Raw genomic sequence first — 27,520 nt, 5'->3', positions numbered from 1 at the left:
AAAAAAAAAAAAAAAAAAAAAAAAAAAAGTAGACAACTACTTTTGAATGGGTATTTATATATATATTTTTTTTTAAAGAGAGAGTGAGAGAGAGGGAGAGAGAGAGAGAGAATTTTTAATATTTATTTTTTTTTTTAGTTTTTCGGCGGACACAACATCTTTGTTTGTATGTGGTGCTGAGGATCGAACCCGGGCCGCACGCATGCCAGGCGAGCGCGCTACCGCTTGAGCCACATCCCCAGCCCCTTGAATGGGTATTTATATTTTATGAATCATTTTTACCTTAAGAAATGAGCTGGCATTCATAAAATAAAATGATACGTGTTTTCTTCGATGTGATGAGCCGTGACTGGAGAAACACTCATATGTATTTCCTATAATCCTTGTAACAGCATTTGGATTAATTGGCCAAATAATTTTGGCCTGCAAAGAGATGTGCATATGGTGTGAGTCCTGCAGGTGACTGGCAGCATCCTTATTTGTAGGAAGAATCTCAAAGCCTGCATGCTTTGCAAAAGGAAGTTAGTGAGGGCAGGTTGGAGGCATGCTATTGACAAAAGGGCTTCTTCATGCTTCCAATTTTTATTCTGAAGTCAGGTTCACTGGTTAAATCAATTTTCATGACTTTAACAATTCAGTATATAACAAAGTACACTTTGAAAACAAATTCAAAATGAAAGTGTATTCATTTTTGCTCATTTTCAAATTAGCCAATTTGAAGTCCTTAATTTTAGGGATTTTTTAGAAATGAAAACTTCTTGTTTCAGAAGACATCACCTATGGACAGTGTGGCATGGCACTTTGACTCTCTTGGATACTAAAGCTGCATAAAAAGAGTTGATTGGGCAGCCATATGCATTTGAAGCCAGAGAGATGATAAATTGGGCTCAAGAAAACTTGAGGCCCTGAAAATCTCTGCTTCTCAAACTTCTTCCATCCCCTGTTATCATGATGTGCATAGAAATCCAAAACTATAAATGAAGCAAATTTCAAATTTGTGAATCATGGCTGTTGCTGAAATCTGCTTCTTCTGAGACATCTCAACTAACTTAGACATTGGATTCAATTGCTTTCCTTCCAACAGGTAAGTTCCCAAATGTCATTTATCCAGAATTAAAGGGGGAGAGGTCTTTATCGTTTGCGTTTGCTTTTGCTTTTGCAGTGCTACAGCTGGTAGCATTAGGAAAACAATTTTTTTGAATAAAAAATCTTTCTTTTCTCATAATTGGGGCTAGGATGAAGGTAAAGGAAAGATGAAAAGGCAGACAAATAGAAAGATTGTATGGTCAAGCAGTTTGATATCATTCAAGAAGTGATTTCTGACTTTACAGAAGAAATTTCAGTCTTTTAGAGTGACATAAATACAGTCTGCTCAGCCAGCTTAGTTTCTGTTTGTTTTCTAGCACCCCAGAGCGCCTCCTTTTAAAAAACAGGTATATGAGAAACTAGAATAGAAGTCCTGATAACCAACCCTAAGCACTTAAGTGTCTTTGGGGGTTTTTAAAGGAATCTCTGTGTCATGTGTCCCCCGCCCCCGCCCCGGCTTATTAACTCCTTTGTCCTTTGAATGGGTAGACATTTTCTAAATGTCTTTTTCAGAGTATCTTCCTATGGGTTTCATTTAATTTTGATTAATTGACTTCCTGTTAATTAAGAAGGAGCATTAACTAGGTCATAAGCATGTGTGCAGAGTTAAAACAAACCAGGTGATCCTGAAGGAAATGAAGCAGAAGTTAGCAAACAGGTGGGACTGTCCTTTTATTCTGCTGCTCTGGGTTTTTATTGACCTTGGTGTTTGTGGGACACTAGACCATTTATTTAGTAATGAGATCCAGTGAAGAGGTGTGGATTGGAGGATCTAGAACTTGGTACTGGCAGGATGTCCCCAAAGCAAAGTTTTTGTCTTAACCAAGAAGTTCCTTTAAAGTAGAACTGTTCTGAACCTCTGTGGGTCATCATTTTTGCGTAGATAATATACAGTGCACACATCCTGAATGTCTCTTACTTGCTTTCCACATTCAGCTTGGCGTCAGGATCATTTGACTATTTTCTTTGCATCCCTAGCACAGTCTCATTGATGTGAATTCTTACATCATTTTATTTTTTATTTATTTATTTTTTGAAACAAAGTTGGTGTTATTTTATTTGGACCTTTAGTTTGTTCATTTATATGCGGTGCTGAGAATCAAACCCAGTGCCTCACACATGCTAGGCAAATGTTCTACCACTGAGCCACAACCCCAGCCCTTACATCATTTTAAAAGTATCTTTTCTTCCAATTCCTTTTGTGTTTCTGGTTTTCTCATTTGCTTACAACCAACTTTAATTTGCTAAGAAAACTATTTCCAGAATTTTTCATAAACTGAAAGATGTATATATAAAGGGCGCAACAATAATTGCTCATGAACACAAACTTGTAAGAGGTCAAAGAGAAGGGAAAACCACAAGGAGCTATAAAAATATCTAACTATTGTACATAAAGCTAACTCATTACCTCACACAGAAAGAAGTGCATATATATGCATATATATATATATATATATATATATATATATATATAGAGAGAGAGAGAGAGAGAGAGAGAGAGAGAGATGCAAACTTCATGCTAATGATAGTGAGACCAATGAACTTCAGAGCAGCATGAATTTTCCTGTAAGTAACTGTAAAGAAAAGACGTAGAAGCCTTAAAGAGGAAAGTTGCAGGCACTTCTGAGTCACAACTTTGGGAGCTGAGGTTGTCAAGAGCTGTGCATGATGATTGTGTGCTGTGTACACACACACACACACACACACACACACACCAGTGACAGATGACCTATTGAAATAATTTCAGAGCCATTCTGTGGTTGCTACGACAACCAATGCTCTCTTGGCTTTCATCTGGCCATGTGACAGGGACTTTGACGTCAGCTAGAGGCAGAGTCTGTGGCTGAGTCCGCACAGGCAAAGGCTTGTAAGAATCTGGTGGATGCTGGATGAGGCTGCGGCTGCTGTGGCTGTTGCTTCCCGGGGGCTGTGGAGTGGAGCATGGACTGTTAAATCCTGCACTTCTTTCTGTGTGAGGTAATGAGTTAGCTTTATGTACAACAGTTCCATATTTTAATAGCTCCTTGTGGTTTTCCCTTCTCTTTGACCTCTTACAAGTTTGTGTTCATGAGCAATTATTGTTGTGCCCGGCAAAGAATGTGAAGCAGTTTCCAGTCATGAATTTCGTGCAGCCTCTGGAATTTGGTTAAATTTGGATTAATGTTCTGTGAAGTCTGTTAAAATATAATCGCCTTTCTTGCTCAACACTTGCTCACGGCGTTATGTAGAGATATGGATTTTGCAGTTTGAGCCAAATACACTTCTTGAATTCCAGGAATCCTCCTCCCTTCAGTATCGTTTTGGGTTTAAAAACTCCAGCATTGCTGTGCAATGTGTAACTAACTTTTGCTTTTTGCAAGTGCAATCCGATTCTCAATCAGCACACAACAGTGGGGAATTTGGTTTCTACCTCGTTTGCGGCATTCATAATTAGCAACAATGGGAATAGTGGGAAACCATATTATTCTTTGAAAGTTGGGATTTTTCTTGTAAATAAGGCCTTTGGTATTCTGAAAATGCCAGGGAAAACTGTCAACAGCTTCCTGTTTAGAGACAAATAATCTGAAATATGCCAAGGAAGTTGGGGTGGAACCTTTACATGTGTGCATGCAGTCGCTTTTGGGTTGTTAAGGCAAAGTGCACATTTTCAGTGTCTTCCCCTGGAAATTCAACTGTGAAGAGAATGGCATTGGACAGTTTTTTTTTTTTAATTAGGGAGTTATGAAAGCTGTTTTTATGGTTTTTTTTAATTGAAATTATTTCCTAGAGAATAAAATGATGGCCCTAAAACTAAATGTATCATTGATACAAGGTCTACTTTAACTTAAACTCAAATATAAATAAATTTTGAAAATTTGTTTCAGATCTCAAATGAATAATTTTGTAACTGTGGTTAATAAGGATTTTTATCTCTCTATCCATATAACACACTCTACTACAAATTGCTTTATTTGCACTGTTGCTAGTTCATTTCATTTCCAACTTCAGTGATTTTAGGTTTCCTTTTATTGCACACAACTTGGAATATTTTGTAGCTTATAATTTGAATAAAACATATGGTACTGAAGGTAATGGAAAACGAAATTTATAACTAGATTTCTGAATCTTGCAAATATAACAGAAAAAAAAGCAAATTTCAGAGAACCACATATATATAGTAACAGCTAGAGTTTTAAGGGATAGAAAAAACTGGTATGACTCTCTATATGAAGGTTTTGTGAGAATTATCATTACATGTGAATTATATCTCAATTCAATACATTCTTTTTATTTTTTATGTTCTTATTAGTTTCAGAATTCTAACAGTTATTTATTTTACTCCTATAGGTGAGAATTTTGAATAGTACTTAGCTACAGTGATAAGTGAATAATTTTGGTTGTATCAATGATTTCTCAATAGCTTTCAATGAGTAGAAATTCATTTAACTTGCTGGCATTTGATAAATCTATCTTCAATCAGAGTGTCCATGGAAGATTTTCCAAAAATCTAATAGGCTTACATTCAAGGCACATCTACTGAGACATCATCTCATTATTTAATTGTAATAACCCAGAGTCTGTACTCTTAATACCTCTAGCAATATGTTAATTAATAAGTAGTATTTCAATTGATCGTGAATAGGACCAGTTAGCACTGACATTTAGAAGCACTGTCTTTGATGGAGAATGCTTTGATACTTATTTCACTCAAATTATGGTAGTATCATGATAGTTTTTCCTTGGTTCTCTGTTTTAAACTAAAGGCAAAGATGATTGTATTTAACACCCTTATAAAATAGACTGGATTTCAGCAGTATAAAATACAAGAGAGCGATTCAGTGTTAATGGCAAAGGTCAATGACAAATTTGAAAGAAAATGTCATATGCTCTGAAAGCAGAGATGCTCTGAAATCTGTAAGTCTTTTCTTATGGCAATATATATTGTGTTGATTTCAAGGTCAAGTTTGTTTCAGTTGCAAAAGATGCTGGCAAGGAATGATTTACTCTAGAAACCTGGCTGTTGCATTATTAAATGCTTTGTGTATGGTTTCAGGGATTCTTAACCTTTTTGGTGCCATGGACCTCTTTGGTAGCCTGGGGAAACTTAGAGACTTTTTAGAATGATGTTTTTAGATACATAAAGGAAAGCATGCAGGGTTACAAAGGAAACCACATTTATTAAAATATTGTCACCAAATTTTTAAAACTTGTGATATGGTCTTTGTTAACAGTCCATTATTAAATAATACAAACTAGCAGCAGATATACTAACCACCATGATTTTGACATAGTGGTGAGAGTAAAATGACACTTTTAATTGAGTCAGTATATCTATGACAACTGTAATAGGATGTGAAAATATCTTGATTTCTTTTTGCAAAAATATCTCAGGTGCCATGGTGTGTGGCCTACATTTTAATTGAAGGAAATACTAAATTTCAGTTTGAGGTTGTAAAAATAAAGATCTAATATTTTTCCCATCCAAGTTCACTGGGCCCTCTTGAAATCTGTTCACACCTACATTAAGTGATATGTTAGCTAGTGATGCCAAAAGGTCACAGAACCTCATTGGACAATATCCATAACCTCATTTTCACATTCAGTTTCACTACATCTAATTTTCTTCTCTGAATGTATGAATTTCATCATATTTTCTAAATTCTGCATGACATGTTCACATGGCTACTAATCTGTATCTTTCCTTTATTTTCCTCCTTGAGATCCATAAGCAGTCTTATGTTACCTGCACTGAGAAACTCTTACTTGGTTAGATTGAAGTTAAGAGGAAAACTCAGTATTCAAACCTTGGGCCATAGAAGACTATAGCTATTTACAAGGGGATATTTATCCTAGGACCTGGCATATGCTAGGCAAGTGCTCTACCACTGAGCCACATCCCCGACCCTGCTGAATGCTAAATGAGATCGTAGATGAAGAAGGGACTTTGTGTGCTCATGACCTTTGAAGTGAGCATTAAAGACCATATGTGACTTTCCACTTAATGGAAAGCACATGTGTGTGTGTGTGTGCATTGACAAATTGTTAGTGTTACTTGCACTTACTTAAGATTTATCTGCCTGAAGGCTCCAGGATGGGACACATTCAAAATGAAATGGGAAATAGAGACACTTCCCAAGTACTCTGAACACAGAACATTATTTGGACTTACGGGACATTTAAGATCGATACAGGAAAGGTTAATATTGTTTAGTGTGACTTGTGTAAGTGATGGGCTCATTCCCCAGTTCACTTTGGATGTGCAGAAAGCGTAGCTGGATTTTCCTCTCCAAGCAATTGGGTAGCTTTGTGGTTGGTTGGCTGCTGTCACCACCCTGCCTTTAGAGGGTCCAAAGCCATCGTTTCTATTACATCAGCATCCACCACCTCAGCGTAAGAGAACAGGAGCTATGACATTTTGTACAAGCTGTTGCTTAAACTCAATCCAAATTCCTTGCATTTGAAATGGAAGCTTAGTAATTTTTCTTTGCACGTCCTCAGAGGAATTACGAAAGAGGATTTTCTCCAACATTTCTTATTCTTTGGATTAGAACAGAACACCTGCTTTAGAGACTTTGGATCTGTGGCATCGTGAGAAAGAAACTTGGAAAAAGTCTAAAATATCTGACTGCAGGCTGTATTTTGCTTCTTGATCATAGATGTTTGAAATTTTAAGTTCAGAAAGGAATGTGTCATTACTTTTCATGAAATCAGCTTTTATTTAAATGACGCCGTGTGATGAAAATCCAACTAGAAATAGCATTCCAAAATATAGCATTTTTTATTGTTTTCAGAAGTGATGCCGTAAGTGAGCGCTCATTAAGACTTTGATATAAAATTATATGATAAATATTTAAATTCACTGGAGCCACATTCTCCAAACTAAAAACAGTCTGTTCTTTTTATCTCTGTGGTTAAATTTAGGTGTTTTTTTTTTTTTTTTTTTAGAATATATAGCTATAAATGCCTTTAGTTAAAGACATAGCATCACTTTAAATTTTAGTTTATGTTAATATAAAATAGAATACAATCAGATCACAATGAAGTCCTATATTTAATTTTCAGGAAAGAACTTTCTAGTCTGGAAAATATTCCAGCTGTTGCCTCTCTTAGTATGTGCCTTGTCCACAGTTTCTGAATTCTGTCCCAGTGATTCAGGAAAATTAAACCCTGCATATTGCCTTTATGAAAATATAAATTTTTTAAAATGTTGATTCTGTGTTTTCTTTACTTTTGTGAATTTAAACCCATTTATTAGAGGCAAATGTTGAGAACAGTGTTGTGTTCTTGGGCTGTCTGCTCAGCAGGACTCCCACACACTCTTACACGAATCATACAACTAAGGCCATGATCAATTTTGTGACCATATTTCCCACATCTTTGGAGATATAATAAAAGCACCATCCCACCTACGTTATCCCATTCTGTACCTTCCCATGTCTTATCATGGATCAGATGCAGCAGGCTCACTCAATCTGCAAACATGTATTCAGTGGGTCTAGGATTATATTAGGCATTGTGAGTCCCTCCACAATGTGATCCTTGAGTGATATCTATCACTGGCATAGAGAATCCTGATTGCTTTATGGACTTTGACTTCTGTTTGCTTGAGCTTTGATTCAAATATTCATTCTTTGCCGCATTCAATCAGTTTTGAGTACCTATATGTCAGGCATCAGACTAGACACCTGGGATGCGGTGGCGAACAAGACACTGCTCAGAGACCTGTGGACATCAGCAACCATGCTTCCCTTCTTTACAGCCAGTTGGGCCACTGTAGTCAAAAAGAGATTCCGTTCTAAGAGGAAAAACATCAAAACAGAAGAGAAACAAACCCATAGATTCTACACCAGAGTGTAACCTTACAGGAGGCCTTTCAGCCAGTGAACAGCTGGCCTCATTTGTGAGCCATCTCTTTCTACCAGCGCCAGGGATTCCAGGTCAGTACTCCCAGCCCTACTCCCAGCGGGCCAGAGGCTGGCTGCCATCTCATCCAAGAGACAGATGAGACCGGTAGGGACTGACCTACAGAATGATTTTCTTTTAACCAATACCCTGTTTTATGCAAATAATGGAAAACGTTTTATTTTTCGTAAGGAATCCTTAAATGGGTGCCCAATTATATCTCTGATCTTTCCTGTTTTAGCCCAGTCAGAAAAGGCTCACTGCTTTAATAATATCCTCAAGACCCCAAGACATAATATCAACACTCATTTTTCACTCATTCACAAATCAGGTTGGGGACAAGGGTTCTGATCCACCCAGTCCTCCAGGGACTAAGATTCCTTCTATCAAGTTAAACTGATCTAAACCCAGATCCTGTCTCTACAACTTGCTAGTGACTCTTGGGGCAAGTTACCTAAGTCAGAGTTTTCTTATCTGGATAATACTAGTATCTAACTCATGAATTCTTGAGTCAACTTACTTGGCATAGTAACTTACTTAGCAAGTGTTGTATATTTAATAATGTGACCTGTTATCAGTCATTTTCTATATCTGATAGTGCTGCCACTCCATCTCCTCAGGGGCTGCGAAAAAGGGTTGAAGAAAGTGTGTCCCTTGTGTTATAATAGTTGATGTGTAGGAAGCGATATAGTCTTCTCAAATCTTTTCAAAATAACTGTTTTTTTCACACCATCCCAGTTTTATAAATGAGAAAAAAAAAGAGACAGAGCTTAAGCCAATCACTCAGTGTCATAGGAACACATAATGGATCTCTAGAAATTTGGCTGCAAAGTCCTGACTCTTTCTTCACTATGGTATATTGCTTTTCAAGCTGGACTACATTGTGCTTTCCCTAGAAATATTGTTATGTGCTGTGGCAGATTGCAATCTTCAAAAATGAGCATGCAATAATTATACCTTTTCTTATAGACCCTTGCCAGTCTCTATCAAGAACTGCTGTCTTTCTCCCCACCCTTTGAACCCAAATGGGCATATGTTGAATCTAACTGATAGAGTACAGTGGAAATTGTGTAGATGCTTCCAAGGTTTGATGATAAGAAGATACAATTTCTTTTTCTCTTGGATTACTCTTTGTTTATCTCATGCATGACATTGGTGCTGGGATCCCGTGTTGGAAAGAAGCCCAGACAATACGGAGTGGCATGAATAGGTGTTTCAGCAAAGAGCTCCAACCATGCCCATGGCCCACACTCAGCATCATGGCCAGACATGAGAATAAGTGAACTCGGGTGATTCTAGCCCCAGCTATGGGCTCTCCCTTCCCCCTCTGATGCCAGGTGGACTGAGATGAACCACCCCTGCAGAGCCTTGCCCCAAAGTACAGATTCATAAACAAAATGAAAATTATTGTTTTAAACTCATAAGTTTTGGGGTAGTTTCTTAGGCAGGCAGAGTAACTGGAACCCAGGAGGTAGCTAGAACCAAATATAATATGTGTAGTGTTTTCTTTTTCTCCAGTTTGCTTGTATACAATATCATATAGATTAAACAGGTTTTTATGCTTTGTCCAAAGTACCTAACCTAATCTAAAATAATTTCTAAAAAAAAAATCAGAACCAACCAAATTTTTATAAATGAGCTTTGGAAACACATCCTATTTGTAAATTTGGAACATATATATGCAGTTTCTGGTTCTAGGAGAAGATTTGGCTTCACTGAGGCTAGACCGTACACCCTAGTGAAATCTCACTCATGGCCTCCTGCTTACTGGACCTTTTTCTGCAGGAGGTGCTGAAGAGATGCAGTCCTTGTGCCACTCTCCCTGTCACTGCTTCCCTGGCTTCTCCATCTTTGTCTCCTCTCTCACACCTACCCTGTCTAATCTGCTGCCTAGTGTTCTGTCATTAGACCCTGCTGTGTCCTTGACACTCTCTTTTGGCCCATTTCCAATGCTTTTGGGCATATTTTCTGCTCTAATGGTTTATAGTAAAGCCAAGGAATTTCCCTTGGCCAGGGAAGATTTAGCTCACTCTGCAAAGTCTTTTTCCTCTTAACAAAGCTGCTTCCATGGCAGCTGTTCTGCTGACCTGTAGCTCCATGTGTTGGTCAAACCTAGCATTCAGAATCCTCAGAAATGCAGCCCCTTGGTCCTCACTCAAAGAGGCATCTGTTTCTTCTGCTGTAGGGAAACTATACCCCCAACTCTCTTCTTGCTTGCTTAAACTTTACCCCTTTCTGATGATCTTCCCACTTTCCTCTAGGAAGGTGTTCATTCATTTAGTCATTCAATGCTTGTCAAGTTCCTCCAGTGAATCCTGCAGTTGGGCACTTATGAAACTCCCTCACCTGTGTCCACGGACTGGTAAAACTGCCTTCAGCTGTCCCTCATTTGCTTACCATAGACACTGAGCAGACTTGGTCCAATCATTAGACCCTTAATAATCAGCACATGTCCTGCTACATCCAAGATGTTCCAGCAAAGTCTTTGAAAAGGTTATAGTCAGTCCAGTTAGGTAGGCTGGGCAGCTATGCAGCTAAAGGCCAGAGTTGAATTTTCTATCCTGGTTAAAACCTTTCTTGGTGTCATGGTTGTCATGCTGGACACCTAATAGATTAAGCATATGTGGCATTGAGATGACTTTGAAGAGAAAAAGAGCTCTGGGCTTTAAAAAATGGGGAATATCTGGCACAATCAACAGAAGTGAAAAGATAATACATCAATAATATCTTCGGTAACAGAAATAGGAAACCCGCCCATCTGGAATCAAGAGAATGATTGGGTGAAGGGGAAAAAAGGTGTATTCTATAAAGTCGGTCCACGAACAATCTAGAATTTATCAGTGTAAATTGGATTTGATCTGATAGACAACAGGAAACAAGAGAAAGATCAGAAAATGTAAGTGTTATATAGTGTTATTATATTTAACAAAAAAACTATTCCTTTTGCTTTAGACAGGTTATGCTAAAAGCCTGAATAGGTGCCAAATGTTTTCTTTTTCTCCAGTTTGCGCTTATACAAGTTCTGTTTTTTTTTTTTTTTTTTTTTTTTTTTTTTTAGTTGTAGACGGACACAACACCTTTATTTTGTTTATTTAGTTTTTTTATGTGATGCTGGGGATGGAACCCAGTGCCTCATGCATACTAAGCAAGTGCTCTATACTGAGCTACAACCCCAGCACAAATTCTAACCCTTTACATTTAAAAACTGTGAATTTTCGTTTGCCCCCAATACCACAAGTGGCTTTTTAACCTTTAGCAAGGCGAGTATAGAGGTGAAGCTGTGTGTTATCATAGTTTTAAATATATAATCTATTACTCAGTAAAGTCATATTCATATAAAACCCAAATCAACTGAATAATCCATGCTTTCATAACATTTTCTATCAAACTATACTATACTGATTATGTAATTATAATTAATACTCATAATGAAACCCCTGGGACATCAAGCCATTCTGAAAAATCTTTGAATCAGGACACCAATGAAAGACTAAATTATGTTCAGTGAAGTTTTAGTTCTAAGCCTTTATATCATTTGATTATATCTAAAGTCTTTGAACCCTGGCTTTCAATATATATTCAGCAACTATAAGAATGTTCTTACCCGGAACATGCCGTTTTTTTTTATAGTGTTTTTTAGTTGTTGATGGACCTTTATTTTATTTATTTATTTATATGAGATACTGAGAATCAAACCCAATGCCTCATACATGCTAGGCAACCACTCTACCACTGAGCCACAACCCCAGCCCAGAACATGCCATTCTTAAGAAAAGTATTGTAAGTGATCCATGCAAGAAGTTAGGTAGGTATAATGTATATGTACAGTGCATAGCAGGGGACAAATCCTGTGTAGCTGACAAAAATGTTCGTTAATCATTCTGGTGAAGTGCAAGGTTAGACATTGATGCTGATGGTAACCTCTCCACAGCAGCTTGCAGATGAGTACTGTCCCTGAGGTCCTATGCCTGAAGGAAATTGAATCAGCAATGCATTGTTCAACTCACCAATTACTTAAATATTTTAAAACAGTGGAGGAGAGAGTCAGTTATCTCAGCTCTGCGAGTGAGCATAAAGTATACTTTCCACTTCGAAGACCAATGCTGCTGGCAGTTGTGGATGTTTGGAAATGGAAGTTGATTTCTGTGTCCTGAGGCCTTGTTCCCTCCTGAATGTTCTAGAAAGAATATCCTAGAATGTTGGTGAACCTTGAGCTCTTAAAAGTCCAACTGCCTAGGGTGGTCAAAGCAAATCATGCCCTCTCTTAGGAATTTTCTTTTTAAAGAACTTGAACAAAAATTCAAGGAGATATTAGTTCTTTTTTTTTCATTAAATTATTTTTTTTCTGATGTTTTCTCAGATGTTTCAAAAGTGGAAGCCATTTAAGAAAGATATAGTCTCTGGTCCAGATTCCCTTTTGTAGAAGAAACTATCATTAAGGTCTGTTGTGCTCATTTCCAAAAATGTTGGTTATCTTCCAACTTTAAATTTTCAATCCACTGCTATTACAAAAAGGACTCCCTCCTCTGATCCTCAAAACAGTCTACGAATTAATGCCAAGAAATGACCAGGAGGCTGCTAACTGCTGCATCAGCATCCTGTCAGGAGGATTACTTTTTAAGGCACAAAACTTGGCTACAAGTTTACTAAAAGTAGATCCCGCTGAAGTCACATAATATCATGCCTGGATTTAAGATGAACAGGAAACTTTTTCTATTGTGGTCAAACATACATATAGAATTTACCATTTTAGCCATTTTAAGGGTATGATTCGGTGGCATGAAGTGTGTTCACATTCTTGCACAACCATTTGCCACCAGGCCTCTCCAGAAATTTCCATCTTGCCAAGCTGACGCTCTACACCCATTAAACTCCCCCATTTCCCCCAGCTAGCCCCTGGTGACTTCCAGTCTACAGTTTTAAACAGGAACATTTTAAGGGAGTTTAAAATAAACTTATTGTTCCTCTTTCTCTTATATAAGCTCTTCAGTTGGTAAGATCCCTGTCAATGGTCCTAAAATGATTGGGACTGCCTTAGGTTTATATGAGTGGGCATGATTTATCCAGAGTTCCACAACATAGAGATTTCAGACCTAAGGCAGTGGGCAGATGATCTTGATGATGAAGGGGAAGGGGACTGTGTTCTGAATCACCTACTGACACCATAGGCAGGATGGTCTCTATGTGACCCCTGGGCTCGCCATCCTACCTATGGAAATAAAGCCATTGCACCTGGGAGATTTTCTAATCTCAAGTAGCCTTATATTGGTCTTCAATTAATGGTTATTTTAAGTAATTGAAGTGTAGAAACAATATACAATTGTGGTAGAACATTTGGATAATAAGGAAAAACAGGGGAATGTAGCTCAGTGGTAGAGCACTTGCCTAGCCTGTTTGAGATCCTGGGTTTAGTCTAGTACTGAAAGAAAAAGAAAATAAAGGAAATATCACTCTTATTTTACTTCCTAAAGAAAACCACTATTTTAGCAATACACTTTTTTTAAATTTATTCATTTATTTTTATGTGGTGCTGAGGCTTGAACCCAGTTCCTCATATGTGTGATGCAAGTGCTCTACCTCTAAGCTACAGCCCCAACCCTTAATATTACATTTAATTTTACTTATTTAATAGAAGCAAAAGAACTCTGAAATAAAACTTGATGATTTGAGATTCAGATAACTGTTTCTTTGAAGCAGGAATTGCTGGTTTCTAACTAAATTAAATTTCTAATTAAAAATTTAAAATTAATCTGACGTTAAGACATTAGGAGTCAACTTTTTAAAAAATTATTTCTTAATGAGTATAGGCTTATATTTTCAGTAGCTAAGGCTTAGTTAACTCTTTTGTGAAGACCAGAGAAGATCATGGATAACAAAAAATACTCTTAGGGAAGAAAAAGTTTTAAAACAGAGTTTAAAACAGAGTTTAAAATTATATCAAAAGGGTAAACTGCAAAGAGGATAGCCCATAAAGACATGAACCACAAGCCACCTTATGAAGTAACAATAAACCAGCCAGGCACAGTGGCGCATGCTTGTAATCCCAGCAATTTGGGAGGCAGAGGCAGAAGGATCACAAGTTCTAGGCCAGCTTCAGCAATTCAATTTAATGAGAACTGTCACAAAAAATAAAAAGGGTTGGAGATGTAGTGCAGTGATAGAGCAATCCCAAGCACCCAGAAAAAAAATTCCTGAATGCAATCCCCAGTACAAGAAGAAGAAGAAGAAGAGGAGGAGGAGGAGGAGGAGGAAGAAACAATGAACCATACAACAGAGAAGCCATTATTTCCCCAAGTGAGCTAGGACTCAAAATACAGAAATGCTCATTGTGTCTGTGGACCCTCTGCTTTACCAGAGGCTTAGCTCTGTCTGTTTCAGGCACCTGTGTTTTATATATTTCATCAATTGCTTAAATACTTACGCCCTCATTAACCTTCATGTATATTTACTTTATAAAGAGTTTCTAATTATTTTCTCCGATGGACCCTGAGAAAATTTAAATCTTTAGTACATACATGACATATCATTGGTAACTTTTTGATAGTACATACATGACATATCATTGGTTACTTTTTGATGATTAATTATTCAGTTTGGTCATGATAAACTGACCTTCAGTGAGGTCAGTTTAAGCATCAAGTATAGAATTAATATGTTTATAATAGGATATTGAGAAAATACAGAAGAATATAAAGAAAAAATATCACTACTGATATTCTAATGTCTAAAGAAAATCACTACTGATATTTTAAAGTTAAAAAGCTTTATATTTAGCTTTATTTTAATGGAGGAAAAAAGAACTCTGAAATGAAATCGAGAATTTAAACTTCTTGGTCAAATCTTGTTAAGGACATTATTCACCAAGCCCTGTTATTATTCTGACTTGGACTGAATATAGGCTGCTCCTCTGGGATTTCTTCCCATTATAAATGGACTAATTCCATTGTCTACCCCTTTCTTGGACTCATTTTCAATTTTGCTAGAATATATTTATGATTTTTTTCAAAGCCACAGGAGGGCTATGTCCTTATAGAGTTTTAATTTGTCCACATATGAAAAAGATGCAAAATAATCTTCTTTCACAATTTTATGGACTTTATTCCATGATCTTCCAGCAACCTGGAAAGCAGATGTGAAGCCTGCTGCCATTATTGTATTTTGATTCCTTTATAGTAGCTTTCCCCTCCTCTGGGAATTTTTAGGATTTTTCTAATTGTACTTGGAGATTGTTAATTTCACCAGAAAGTGTTCAGATAGCTTGCTTCGCTTTCCTTCCTCCCTTCCTTCCATCTTTCCTTCTTTTTTTCTTTCTTTTTTCTTCCCTCCCCCTGTTCCTTCCTTTTATCTTTCTTTCTTTGTGTTATTTCTTTTAGGGATTTTTAAATCATCACACTCAAGGTTTATTCATCTCAGAAAACCACTCTTCTGTTATATTATTGAAATGTTCATCTTCTCTGCATTCTTCATTTTATCCTCCAAAAACACTGACTATGGATGAGAGATTAGTCTCTTAGTTCTAGCTTTTAGATCTCTTGAATCTCTGTTCTGTGTTCTTCTTTTTATTTGTTCTGCTTAGTTATACATGACAGCAGAATGCATTTCAATTCATCATACACAAATAGAGCACAACATTTCAATTCTCTGGTTGTTCATGATGTAGAATCACACCATTCGTGCAATCATATATGTACCTAGGGTAAAGATATCCATCTCATCCTACCATCTTTCCTGCTCCATGCCCCCCCTTCTGCCCAATTCAAAGTTCCTTCATTCTTCCTATGATCCCCCTCCATTATGAATCAGCATCCACTAATCAGAGAAAACATTCAGCCTTTGTTTTGGGGGGGAGATTTTCCTCATTCCAGTCAGAATGGCAGTTATCAAGAACACAAGCAATAATAAGTATTGGTGAGGATGTGGGGGAAAAGGTACACTCAGACATTGCTGGTGGGACTGCAAATTGATGCAACCACTTTGGAAAGTAGTATGGAGATTCCTCAGAAAATTTGGGAATGGAACTACCATTTGACCCAACTATCCCATTCCTCCATCTATACCCAAAGGACTTAAAATCAGCATACTACAGTAACACAGCCACTTCAATGTTTATAGCAGCTCAATTCACAATAGCTAAACTGTGAAGCTAACCTAGATGCCCATTAATAGATTAATGGTAAACTGTGATATATATACACAATGGAATATTACTCAGCATTAAAAGAGAATAAAATTATGGCATTTGCAGGTAAATGGATGGAGTTGGAGAATATCATGATAAACGAAATAATTCAATCTCTTCTGTATTCTTATCTTTTCTCTCATGTTTTCTTTCTTCCCTCCTATGTATATTCAGAAGATATCCTCAATTTTGTGTTCTGGATCTCAAAGTAATTTTTGTATTATTTCATTTCAGTTATTTAGCCTTTCTACAATATGTCTTTTTGTTTGTTTGCTTGTTTGTTTTTGTTTTTGGTGTTTTGGTACTGAGATTGAATCAGGGCTTCACATACTGAGCTGCCATTCTATGGGTAGGGTTGGGGCAGAGCCTTGCTAGGCTACCGAGCCTGGCCACACACTTGCAATCCTCCTGCCTCAGCTTCCCAAGTAGCTGGAATTACAAGTGTGTGCCATGGTACCTGTCTTACTGATTATTTTTAAAAAGTTATCCTTTAAAAAGTAAAGGATAACTCATGTTTATAGATACAGCCTTCTCTCAAACTTCCCTAAAAATAGTACTTTTTCAAGATTCCATCTCTTTGTCCCATTTCAATTCGATTTCCTTTGAGCTCCATTGTCCTGTTATCCTTCTGGATCCTTCTCTCTAATGTTCTTGGCTTTCTTTTGGTAACCAGGACTTTGGGTTGACACTGTCATATTTATAAATGCAGGTTGGGTTGACTAGCAGAGGTAACTGATGGCATTTCCATGTCAGTGTTGGAGGACTGGTTTTCCACCATACTTACCATCATGAATGGCAGGGTGGTTCTTGGGAGGCATAAGAGGAGCCACCAAGCAAACTTAAAACTGTCCAAACTGCCCAGATCAGGAAGGCCTCGTTTTTTTGTGGGTGAACTACTTTGCTATACCACCCTTTTATGCAGAGCTTAGAGTGGGGTAGAAAGAGAAGGAAAACAGCATTCTGGAGTCTTTTTATGAATGACCTTGACTCCTTCTCCCTGTGATTCTAGACCTAAATTCTTCAAGGCTTTGTTGGAAAGAATAGCTCTCACTGCTTTATTTGTTCTCTCTGGTATATGTTTTATATTATGGTTTTTATTGGTTCAATCCAACCATATCAGTTTGCTATTTTCTAGAAATTTCCCAAAATTTCTGTCTACCAATAGTAACCTTTCCCACCTTCTATGCAATAGAGATTTATTCTTTTTCTCACATATTTAGGATAGGTAAGCTCTTGTGCATAGTCCACCATCTTGAAGTGTTATTATATTCACATCCAGAATGGCTGTCCCAGTATGTTGGTGCATGATTGTCACAAGGCCAAGACACGTGTCTTACTCTCTCTGCAACTATTTCTTTCGTGGCTACAGAGAACACTCCCAACTCTGATTTGCCATATTATCCATATGGATAATTTATGTATAAAAAGAGAGCAAAGAGAAAGAGGATGGTCTCATGAGCCAGTCTCATGGTTTTATATAACCATGATTTAAAACCTATGTCAATCTTCTTTGCAAGCTCACATTAAAGGATATGCTTATATTTGGACTAAGTAGCATTAGTTTTATTGAGCCTTCCTTCCCTTCCCAGAGGTCTACTATTTCCATCAGACCCATAATATCTGCTTCAACCAGGTACTCTCTGCTTCAACCAGGTATTCCCATATCCTTTAGAACTTTGGGCAGGCCCGTTTCTCACTTCCTTAATACTGTGTAATAAAATATCAGAAACCCCCAGTTATAATACTGACCACACAGTTCTACAGTTTCTTATCTGTCTCCTTCATTAGCCTCTAAACTCCCTGGTAAACAAGGTGCCTTATTTTATGTTAGTACCTCATTGCCCTCCACAGAAGCTGGTATGAAGTGCATTATATGGACTGAGTAGCAGAGTGAATGGACATAGAGATACTGACCTTGAAAACAGCTGTGTTGTTTTTCCATGCTGAAAATGAGGCCACTGACTTCCTTACTAGTCAGGAGAAGCTCTGAGGAATGGGCTGTATGTAAAGGCTCAAAGGCAAATGGGAACATATTTTGGGGGGCTGGTAGAAGTTGTTTCCAGGGGGCTGTCAATGATCAGTTTTCCAAATAAACTCTGATCATTGTAGTGTCCCTGGGCTGAGGGATGGTCTCAGATTAGGGTTTTTGGATAATTGCCAGATCAGCGAGTTGGGGTTTAAGTAGAGCTGTTCTACTTTTGCAGAAATGCTGGGGCCTCAATTCTATAGGGTCAGTAGAGGCTTCTTCATGGTTTTATATAACCATGATTTAAAACCTATGCCAATCTTCTTTGCAAGCTCACATTAAAGGATATGCTTACATTTGTACTAAGTAGCATTAGTTTTACCGAGCCTTCCTTCCCTTCACACGAACATTATAAAACCACAGATAGCCGGAATGGAGCCTCAAGTCATTCTTGGGCTCCTATTGCCTCCTGAAAATTGGTAAAGAATAATACTCTCGAGAATCCATCTGCTGCTCACGAGATTGCTTTATAGAACTTCTTTGCTCCAGTGCTCCAAATCTAATCACTACCTGAAAGTCCTTCCCAGAGGTCTTAATGTCTTGCCTACTATTTCCAATAACTTGAAAAAGGAAAAAAAAAAAAAAGACATGTTGTCAGAAGCAAGTAGGCTCTCGATTCCTGGTTGATTGAAATTAATCTTTTCATTTTGAAATATGTTATTCTATCCACAAAGCAGGTGCTCAATAAATATTTGTCAAGTGAGTGGAAAAATGAATAGAACATTAGTGGAGAGACTGGGTTTGCCTTTCCTGAAGGTGGGGATAAGGGGCACATTTGATGGAAATTATTCCAGGTTAGCACAGGGATCTGCTTTGGGTCAAGTGATCATGGTCATCCTTCATTCACCATCTCCCTTTTAGCCATTCAGTCTCATCAGGTAATGCTCACAGCATGCATCTCTCATCTTTGAAGATAATTCATTCCAATTCATTCATTTAGAATATTGTATTACTAAAAGCATCTCAATAGGATCCTTTTATTTGTCCAGAACACAGGATTATCTGGGGGATGTCCTGTTCCCATGGGTCTCACTTCTCACCTCCTGAGGTAGAGACCCTAACTCACAGGGCACATTCATCTATCCCAACTTCTCAGCATCAAACTGGGTTTGTTTTTTAAGAATGAAGCCAGCTGGTCCATGAGCAGTGCGGTGTTAGATGCATGACAGTGTAACACAGGATATTCCCAGTTGTATGACTCAGAAGCTGCCTTGGCAGCCATCAGGAAATGCCAGGCTGTCCTGATAGGAAAATGAGGTCTGGGATGCTAATGGTTTAATGAATACCTGCCCTCAGGGACACATTCTCAAGAGCCCTTGCAGTAGTTAAAGCTGGAGGCACAGGAGAGAGTGACTTCCTGGAGGTAACACAGGCAGAGAAGCTAAGGTCCTCACATTGCTCAGAGTCCCAGCTGGATCTGAGCTGCTGGATCAGTGGAGAGGAGCCCCAGCCTGAGCTGGCCCCAAGGGCCCCTGGCTGGAATCTTCCCAGGCCTGAGAGATACAGTGTCTAATCACAGGCCCCTCCAGCCATCCGAGTCAGAATCACAGCAGCATTTTTGAAGGATGCAGATTCCTGAGCTGAATTCAAAACTGAGTCAGAATCTATGGAGGTGTAGCAGGGGATCTGCCACTTTATAAAACTTCCTCAGTGATTCTTAATTCACACCAACTGACCCTCAAGAGCCACCTGCCACCAGTAGGGGTGATCTCTCACTGGGGATAGATGGCTAAGCACCAGGAGTTCCAACCAGGCACGAGGCTGCTCAGCACATAACACAAGGAGGCGAGTTCTGCACCCTTGCATTTAAAGTGACACTAGAATAAAGGGCTTGCTTCAGGCCTTGAAGGCAAGTCTTGCCTTTAGAGGATAGCACACTAGGAAGTCCCGATTGTACCCCCAAGTCAACCTGATGCATTGGCAAGAAATAAAAGTCTCTTTCTCTTATAGCTATTTCTAGCTTCATAGGTGTAAAACCTTTCAAATAAAACATGAGTTACTGTAAGAGTTTCAGAAATTATATCACATTTCCCCACTGATTAACTTTATCATTTTGGAGTTATATCTTCATTTTGGATTGATTTTCTTTTTTTTTTTTTTTCTCCGCAAGGGTAACAAGTTAATGAGCTATGAACAGGTCAGTTCTTGCTTCCACGTTGTATGATGGAAGTACTTTATTCAGTTCTTTTTGTCATTATAGGTCCCTCTTCTCTTTTAAGTTGGGGCACACCTGTTTCCAGGGAACAGTTGGTCAACAAGATAGTAGTGGCTTTGCGGGAGGGTGCGAGCTTTCTATTTATAATTATTAGGGCATTCTTGGCAACATTTAAGAGGGAAATTACTCAAACACTGTTATTTGTCATCGCGGCATTTTAACTTTGCTTAAGCAATACTCCATGACCATCAAAATCAGTCATTTCTCATTACCTATCTTTGAAGTAAGTCAGTATTAATCCCTTATTACTGGATGAGAAAACCAAATCCCAAGGAAGTTGATTTTGGCTTAAGAGCACATAGTAATCAGAGTCAGATTCGTGATTCTTAAGCCTCTTCCTCCTCTGAGAAAGCACATTTGTCATTTTTCATCAGCCTCAGTGGGATGTGCATAAACCAAAATTTAGAAAATGTGTTCTGTCTAACTGGTCTGGTATTTAAGAAAGGAATAGTCAACTTTAAAGGTCTCAGAATATCCTAGAGAGCTTTAATAAAATACCATACTAGGGTCACTTCTGATTTATTTGATCAAGGGTGAGACCTGAGAATGAGTCTTTTATATTAAAAAAATAATAATACAAGTTCCTAAGCAAAGTTCATGTACAAAGAGGGCTGAGAATGCTGATCCAGACAAAGCAAGCAGGGGCTCATGGGATGCCGAAGTTCCAAATCTGACTAGTAGTCTCCCCCATAGGTCTCCACTATCCTCAGGATTAGAGCCCCTGTATATGGAGCCTTCTGGAAACATGTATACTTAGCGTGGGTTGATGAATGTTGTGACCAGTGAGGGAACATTAGCACAGAGAGACCTATCAGTTCAACTCAAGTAGAAATGGATCGCCCTGGCAGAGGAACAGGGAAAGAAGAACAAACCCAGAGTATATTCTGCTGCCCAGACTGGGGAGGGATGGTGGTACTGGGAACCCTGAACTAGAATCCCAGGATTATGAGCACTCAGGAATGCTGGGCTCTGTGGTTCCTGAAGATGGATTGATAGGTTTTGCCAGGGGGTATGAATTCTGACCAGCATGCACTTTAAAATCAGACTGCTTGGGTTCTGGACCTGGCTCTGTCCTTAAGTTCTGTGACCTTGGGCTAGTTACTACAGGTTGAGCATCCCTAATTCAAACATTTAAAAACCTGATGTGTTTCAAATTCAAAAGTTTTCAGCACCAATATGGAACTGCATATTTTCATATTGTGAAATTTTGTTTTATGCACAAAATTACATTAAATATTGCTCATAATTACCTTCAGGCTATGTATATGAGGTGTATATGAAGCATTAATGAGTTTTGTGTTTATACAAGGATTTCACCCCCATACTATCTCATTAGGTGTATGCAAACATTCCGAAATCTGAAAAAAAAAATGAATACAAAACACTAGTGGTCCCAAGTATTTTGGATAAAAGATGCTCAACTGGTACCTCTCAATCAGTTTCTTGGTTCTGGAAAACAGAGATAAAAATTGCTACAATCTAATAATTTGTGATGACAATGACATGAGATAATATTTATTATAATATACTAGAGCCCACCCCCATCCCTTTTCAGGATCATTGGACCACCTTTAAATGTTCTTTATTAAATTGGGTGTGGACCATTACCTTCTCCTTCAAGGTAATCAGTTCTCACAAGGAAATATGAGGTAGTGAGGCATATGTGGATTCAAAAGCAAGAGATTTCATGTGAAAACTTTGGAAGAGACCCCTTTGGCCTCAGAATTGTAGGGCAGAGCTGTGGGATCCAGGGTCAGGCTATGGTCTTGGACCCACGAATGAAAACAGGTACCAGGCAGACAACTGGAATTGTGATAAGGCTTGGTCAAAGAGCACAGAGAGCAACTAAAGCAAGAGCTGTGAAGTCAAGTTCCAAAAAGGTCTCAGTAACTAGGAAAGGTGCCCAAGGAGGAGGGAGGCAGGTTCAAGAGTAGCACTAGAGAACCACCAGGAATTCTTTGTTCTGTGTCTCCTTTGAAAATTTCTTACATCAAGGAAGTCCCAGAAGTAAGGATTATAGCAGGCCTCTCTATCAAGGGTATGTTTGTGTGTTTGTGTGTGTGTGTGTGTGTGTGTACTCCTTAGGAAATGTCATTTCTAAATCCTCCTCCTCTGTCTCTTCTTTAAGACTATGAGCCTATCAGGACTTTCTACAGTGGGCCCACAGGAGGCTGACTCTGGAATGCTGCATGGTAAATGCATTTTTTAGATGAATGAAATTAAGCATGTTTCTTGATTGCGAGACCTGTAAATAGTTTTAATTTGTTTTAAAGCTCTAAGAGGAGGGGATGATGAGATGTGTTTTCTAAATTTAACCATGGAATTCTTTTCCTTGAAATTAGAATCCTCAACTCATGATTTTCTTGCCATCTTACCTCCCGGAGTTTCTGCCTTTAGCCCCTTCCTCACTTCTCTGGGATGTATAGAACCCTCAGTAGGATGTGGCCTCATTCCCAAAAGTAAGGCTGTAAACTGAAGGAGGGTAAGGTCCATCCCTGCTGCCTTCATATTTTCTCTGGAACATAGCTGCAACTCACACGGTGCCTATTTGAGGAATGTTTGTTGAACGAATGAGATGACTTGGCTCATGCCACACTCCGGTTGCAGACACATAACACTGTGGGTTATCTGGAGCTGAGTACTCAACTGAGCCCCACTTATGGGGAGGAAGTGTTTTCTGAGGTTATTTCACATTAAACTAAGAAGCAGGAGATACGAGTTGTCCTAACTTGGTGCTTTTCTTTATGCAAAATGACCTCATAATCACCCTGTCCATATCACTTCAAAACATGAATGGAAATAGTTTACCAAAATTAAACTTTTCATAAATGCAAAACAGGATCCGAATTATTCCTTTAGGAATTAAGCCCATCTGTTGATGTTCTTTTTAGGCCCTTTTGTACCTAGTGTGAACCTTTGTGAAATTCTAGGCACATGGCAGTCAAACTTGCCCCCAAGTAAATTTTGTAACCACAGGCTTTCTAAGTTTAAATGGAGGAGAGAGAGGGGGGAAAGAATGGACTATTTTCCTTGACTAGTTTATGCTGGGTAGTGTTTATTTTAAGGAAGTTCCCAAATAAGTAAAGCATTTCTTCTATGCTTCATATACAGGAATGCATCCATCATCCTAGGAATGATGCATTTTTGTGGGAATTTCTGCCCATCCCACCTCCCCTGTGAACTTGCTGATCTGGAGGTAGAGTAGTCTCTGCCAGATCTCTGCAGAGGATCACATCAGACAAGGCGCCAACCAAAGTTGCAGGAGCCATATCTTGTTAGTTCTTGTGGGTTCTATCCATCTGCACCTACACCTTTCTGGAGATAGAAAGAAAAGATAGATAGAAAGAGAAGCAGGCAACTTTGATAGGAAGGAATTGGGACTTCTATCAGAGCCACAGATGCAATGACAGAAAAGGAGCTAATTTGACCAAACTGCATTGCAAATTATGTTTGATTTAGGAAGTTAAATTTAAACCCTATTATCACAAATGTTAATGTAAAAGCACAGTGACCATATTTTCCTGAACCTGTATCATAATAGAGTCTGAAGATTCTACTTTTAAATTTTTATTTAAAACCCAGCATAAGGATGAAGCCACATTTAGTTTTAGATTAAATAAATCACTGTGTTGAAAAGCAACTTATTTGAAATCATGAATTTTAGAGAAGCTGGACTGTAGCTGTCTCTGTCCTGTGCTTTGAGAGTGAGAAAGAGACTTGGAAGTTCATGCTGCTTGCCAAGTGTGTCAAGAGTCCTAGTTGTCCCAGATGACAGCTGGCACACACAGACAAGTCCTCGCTCTGACTTTATTTTTTCCTGGTAAAGAAATAGCAGCTACTTGCCAGCCTACTGCTTTGCAGGAAGCCGACAAAGGGTTCGCATGGTGCATCTGTCACTTTTAATCATTTATTCAGTGTAAATTGTTACCACCAAAGAGTAAGAAGTAGCATGTTCATAGGGAGACCTTAAGTAATGTTGGGGGGAGAGTGTCCAGAAAAAAAATTGTATTTTCAGTAATTTAGGCTAATGATTATAATAGAAGAGAATGATTTAAAGGAGTTAGGCTACTATGCCAGGTATATCAAGGTATTTGGATGTGAACAATAATTCATTTCTAAAGAGGAACCAACCAATGCACCTTTGGCCATTCCAAAGCAGTCTGGTATCTGCATAAAAGCATTGATTATTTTGGAAGAATTATTCCAATTGAAAAACACAGATATACAGCAGGTTTTCTGAAATCCAAAGCTATTTTACTGAAATATATTATCACAAATGATGCATTTCTGGGATCTGATATTAACTAGCTTATTACAATAATGATGATGATGTTAAAATGTTAAGAACCTTCCAGAGCTAAGGACTTCTCTGTCCTTCATGCTGAATAATAAGAACAAAAGCCTCATCAATCTGTTAATGATCTTTGCTCCTATTTGGATTCCACTCTTGGGTTCCCCATTAGTGCTTGTCTGTCCTTCCTTCACCTGGCTGGTCAGCATTAACCAGAACCCCATGACTGCAAGTGGCTCAGCCTTTGTTAATTAGTTTGTCTGATTCTGTCCCCACCATCCCCCTGGCTAATTTTATTTGAGAATTCACAGTGCTTCTAAATTTATATAAACGGAGACACACTTTTCTTCAAGTTATTTATTAGAGTCAAAATTAGGAAGGACTCTTAGCCTTCAAACAATTGAGCTGATAAAAGATGCTACTGTAGGTGGGTGTTGAAAATGTTCATAAGTATCTCAGATTAAAAAAAAAATAGAAGAAAAAAAGAGCGGGGATCTACCTTCACTTCTAATCATGTCTGTCAGTTTTAGTTTTACAACACTGTAAGTCAGAATGAATGGGCATCAATTCAAGGTTAACATGCCTCAGTTATTTTCTAAAGGGTGGGGAAATGGCCTTCCTCTATTAAGTTCTGAAAATACCAAGAGTATTAAGAGCCTGTAGGTAGTGTATTATAATTCATTTTCTTTATGAAGAGGGAGAATCCAATCAACTAGGACATTACTAATGAGCTATTTGAAATACTAGGAAACTTTAATCTTATGAATTTAAATAAATTGGCAATAGGACTTCAAGTTTAATACTAGACACATTTGTTATTGGGCACTTGGGATATAGACATTGTATTAGTTTCCTATTGCTGCTGTAACAAGTTACCACAAATATAGTGGCCTAAAAACAATAAATTGATTATTTTTTAGTTTTGGAGTTAGAAGCTTATAATGGGCCAGCCGTATGGCCTTCTGTTCCAGAGGTGGTAGGGAGAATGTGTTCTCTCACTTTTTCAGTTTCTGGAGGCGGCTTACATGCCTTTAGCTCATAGCTCATAACTCCCAGAGAGTTTCATTATCACAAGAGCTTCTCTAACTCCCAATACTTCTTCCTCTCTCTTACCCAGTCTCTTATGATAACATTGTGCACACTGGATAATCAGACTAAGCTTCCCATCTTAAGATTCTCAACTTCATCAGATTCACCTAATCCCTTTGCATGCAGTGCAAGATACCCATGGGTTTCAGGAGTTAGTTTATGAAAAGCTTTAGTGGTCATGATTTTACTCGACTACAGACAGATATCACAAATAAACTAGTTTAACCTTTCTGATCAGTTTCTCATTGACTTTCCCGCAAATCTCAAGGAGTTAGTTGTTGCAGTAATCTTCACGTCCGGTCTGTGTCTTTGAACATGCCATCTTGCAGAAGACTTCCTGTGAGAACTAGGTCTGTTGGTGCTGTAGAATATGCTCTGTTCCAGGGACTGATCCAGTGGGCCTCAAATTGATTGACTTGACACCAGAGTCTTGCAATGTCACATATAGCTCACTACACAGAATCAAAAATTGATTGTGGTAGTATTAATGGGTGACAGGGCTTTAGAATGAAGCAGTTCAAATGGTTAATCTGCCCCTTCCTAAGTGTGTGATATTGTACAAGTTTTTTCTCTTCAGACAAAGCTGCTGGTCAGGCCAAATCCATTCCCCAGTCAATAAATGAGGCTGGTCACCAGCACCATGTGAAAAAAGTAGAATTCTGCGCTTATATTGAATGTGCAGCAATTGCAGATGCAAAGTCTGAGAATTTAGTAATAAGACCCAGCAATGGGAAGGCAAGCCCCACCTTGGAATGGTGTGAATCACAACCTTCTCAACAGTGTAGAAGAAGTAAGAGGGTTAGGATCCGAGGAAAGGAGTCCAGATCAGCTCGGTCCATAGGCAATTCCCTTAGCAACACTAGTAATGAGTATATATTATCCATGGTAAATAAATTAATCATTTAATTTACTCCTAAGTAAAAGTAATGGATAATACTCCATAGTCATATGCTCCTAAATAATGAATACTGCCATCTTATCCCAGAGTGTGGCTTCAGCTTTCTCCTCAATAATTTTATTTATTGTATCCAAAGTACTGATTTAAAAAATCTCCTCCAGATGTTGTGATATGTATATATGTGTATTTATATATATGTATATACCTATATATATATACACACATATATAAGCATATATATATAAATTTGAACCAAATGAATTTTACCTACCCCAAATACTGATGTTTATTATATATTTACTCTATGCCAGTAATTGTAAGTGATAACTGCCTAAAATATATTTTGTTGCTTATTCTTTGCAGTAATTCTATTATAATTCCAATAATTCTGTTATTATCTTGACTTTGCAGATGACAAAACTGAGACTGTGAAAGTCTGCAAAACTGGTCAAACTTACAGAGCTTTTAAATATTAGAGTAAGGAGACCAATCTAGTTCTGTCTCTAAGATCTAGATTCTGGTACCTCAAAGGCGAAAAACCAAGTGACAATAAATATTATTGGGAATAAAACAATAAACATTATTAAAAGGGAATTGTTGCTTGACCCTGTTGCTCATGCCTGTAGCCACACAGTATATGTGGCAGAAGTGCATGTGGACTGTTCACCTCATGGCATCCAGGAAGCAAAGAAAGAGAGGAAGAGGCTGGGGTCCTAATATCCGCTTCAGGGGCACATCCCCAATGACCTAACTTTCCTCCAGTAGGCCCCACCTCTTAAAGATTTCACCATTTCCCAATAGCACCATGGACAGGGGATAAAGCCTTCAACTTGTGGGCGTTTGGGGCACATTTA

At 38.2% G+C, this 27,520-nt stretch overlaps 1 protein-coding gene across 3 annotated transcripts in view; it reads left to right on the top strand.

Moving 5' to 3' along the window:
• The window catches only part of Ncald (neurocalcin delta), a 403,438-nt gene that overhangs the window by 311,078 nt on the left and 64,840 nt on the right, over positions 1 to 27,520 (top strand). Inside the window, exon 1 of one of the 3 annotated variants that reach the window (XM_015486347.2) lies at positions 2,913 to 3,063. The exons of the other annotated variants lie outside the window; for them this stretch is intronic. The gene's annotated coding sequence lies outside the window, so the exon portion shown is untranslated. Of the gene's footprint in view, positions 1 to 2,912; positions 3,064 to 27,520 lie in introns of those variants that run through there. 3 annotated transcript variants of the gene reach the window in all.

This window comes from Marmota marmota, unplaced genomic scaffold (genome assembly GCF_001458135.2).
Source record: "Marmota marmota marmota unplaced genomic scaffold, marMar, whole genome shotgun sequence".
NCBI lineage: Eukaryota > Metazoa > Chordata > Mammalia > Rodentia > Sciuridae > Marmota > Marmota marmota.
This window is presented reverse-complemented; position numbering and strand designations above follow the sequence as displayed.